Source organism: Lepus europaeus, chromosome 7 (assembly GCF_033115175.1).
Source record: "Lepus europaeus isolate LE1 chromosome 7, mLepTim1.pri, whole genome shotgun sequence".
In the NCBI taxonomy this organism is placed as follows: Eukaryota; Metazoa; Chordata; class Mammalia; order Lagomorpha; family Leporidae; genus Lepus; species Lepus europaeus.
In genome coordinates this window covers 7,405,938-7,407,897 of record NC_084833.1, presented here as the reverse complement: position 1 = coordinate 7,407,897, position 1,960 = coordinate 7,405,938, and the positions used below count along the sequence as shown (strand labels likewise).

Sequence of the window (1,960 nt, the reverse complement as noted above, 5' to 3'; positions counted from 1 at the left end):
TGGGAGACCTGGAAGGAGCTCCTGGCTCCTGGCTTCTGGCTGGCCTATCCTTGGCTGTTTCAGCTGTCTGGGGAGTGAACCAACAGATGGAAAATCTCTCTCACTCTGCCTCTCCCCTCCTCTCTGTCACTGTGCCTTTCAAATAAATAATAAAATAAACCTTTGCCCCCCCCCCAAAAAAAACTACATCAGACCCCTCAGGAACTATGCAAATAAGACAGTGAAGTAACATAAAATATGGAGAGAATAAGAAACTTAGCTGCCTAGGAATCTGCACCTTATGGACGCGTCCGTCAAAAGCAAAGGAGCAATAAAAGTTTCTTGGAAAACAGAGGGGACTGGCGTTAGCAGGCCCACGGGTCAAAAGAAGTTCTTTAACGAGATGGAAAAAAAAAAAAAAAAAAAAAACCAACACTGAAGAAGGGATAAGTAAAGGCGAAATAAAAGCTTGTATTTTGCCTCGTGTTTTTTGACCAAGGGAGGGGGCAAATGCAGGCCCCACTACCACAAATTACGCAGCCGAGTTTCCCACGTTTGGGGACCTTGCAGCGGTCAGCACATCTGGAACGCAGTGGGGGAGCCTCCCCCCGGGGACACCACCATCCTGATCCTGGTGCCTCCCCTACCGGGTGAGCGATGGTTTTCTTTTTCTTAACTGAGCTAACAGACGGTTTTGCTCAAAATAATAATAGCAACAGTCTATTTGATTACGTTTGCCTTGCTGTGTACATAAACACAAGAGTCAAACACATATTGGTGTAGATGCTTACACAGGAGCATACATGAGGCGAACGGACCATGATAGAAGGGATGAAAGAGTAGATTGGGATTATTTTGTTATTGTAAAGTATAAGCACTGCTTGTGAGGCAGTATGGTATTATTTGAAAGTGAACTTGAATTCATTATAAATGTATATATTTTTTAAAGATGTATTTATTCATTTGAAAGGCAGAGTTACAGAGAGACAGAGGCAGAGAGAGAGAGAGAGAGAGAGAAAGAGAGAGAGGTGTCTTCCATCCACTGGTTCATTCCCCAGATGGCTGAAACAGCTGGAATTGCACCAATCTGAAGCCAGGAGCCAGGAGCTTCTTCTGGGTCTCCCACGTGGGTGCAGGGGCCCCAGGCTTTGGGCCATCTTCTACTGTTTTCCCAGGCCACAGCAGAGAGCTGGATCAGAAGAGGAGCAGCCAGGACTCCAACCGGTGCCCATGTGGGATGCTGGCACTGCAGGCAGCAACTTTACCCACTACGCCACAGTGCTGGCCCCCACTGTAAATGTATATTGCAAACTTTAGGACAACCACTAGAGAATATTTTTTTTTAAAAAAGCTGCATAATGGGTATTAAAAGAAAGAGGACAAGGGGCTGTGGCTGTGGCGTAGTAGGTTAATCCTCTGCCTGCAGTAGGCATCCTGTATGGACGCTGGTTCGAGTCCCGGCTGCTCCACTTCCGATCCAGCTCTCTGCTATGGTCTGGAAAGCAGTGGAAGGTGGCCCAAGTCCTGGGTCCCTGCAACCTCATAGGAGTCCCAGAAGAAGCTGCTGGCTCCTGGCTTTGGATCCACCCAGCTCCGGCCATTGTGGCCAATAGGGAAGTGAATGATCAGACAGAAGACCTCTCTCTGTCTCTCCTCTCTCTTTGTGTAACTCTGACTTCCAAATTAATAAATAAATCTTTAAAAAAAAAATAGAAACAAAGAACAAGGGCAATGAATGGCACACAGCAGCCAACGTGGGAGACATTCACCCAGCCATGTCAGTGAGCACCTTGAACACGAGTGTGCTCTCTGAACCAGCTGAGTGGGCATTTGGCCGGCAGCCCAGGTCAGAGTGCCAGGAATGAGTCCCAGGTCCATTTCAGTTCCAGCTTCCAAACAGTGCACATCCCGGGAGGCAGCTAGTGATGGTGCAGTGAGCTGGGTACCTGCAGCCCACATACCACACCCAGATTGAGTTCCT

At 47.9% G+C, this 1,960-nt stretch overlaps 1 non-coding gene across 1 annotated transcript; it reads right to left on the bottom strand.

Moving 5' to 3' along the window:
* Window positions 1-476: 476 nt before the first annotated feature.
* Window positions 477-637, bottom strand: LOC133764999 (U1 spliceosomal RNA). The gene has a single exon (XR_009866556.1). It is a non-coding gene; the product is annotated as a U1 spliceosomal RNA (small nuclear RNA).
* Between the last annotated feature and the right edge of the window lie 1,323 nt (window positions 638-1,960).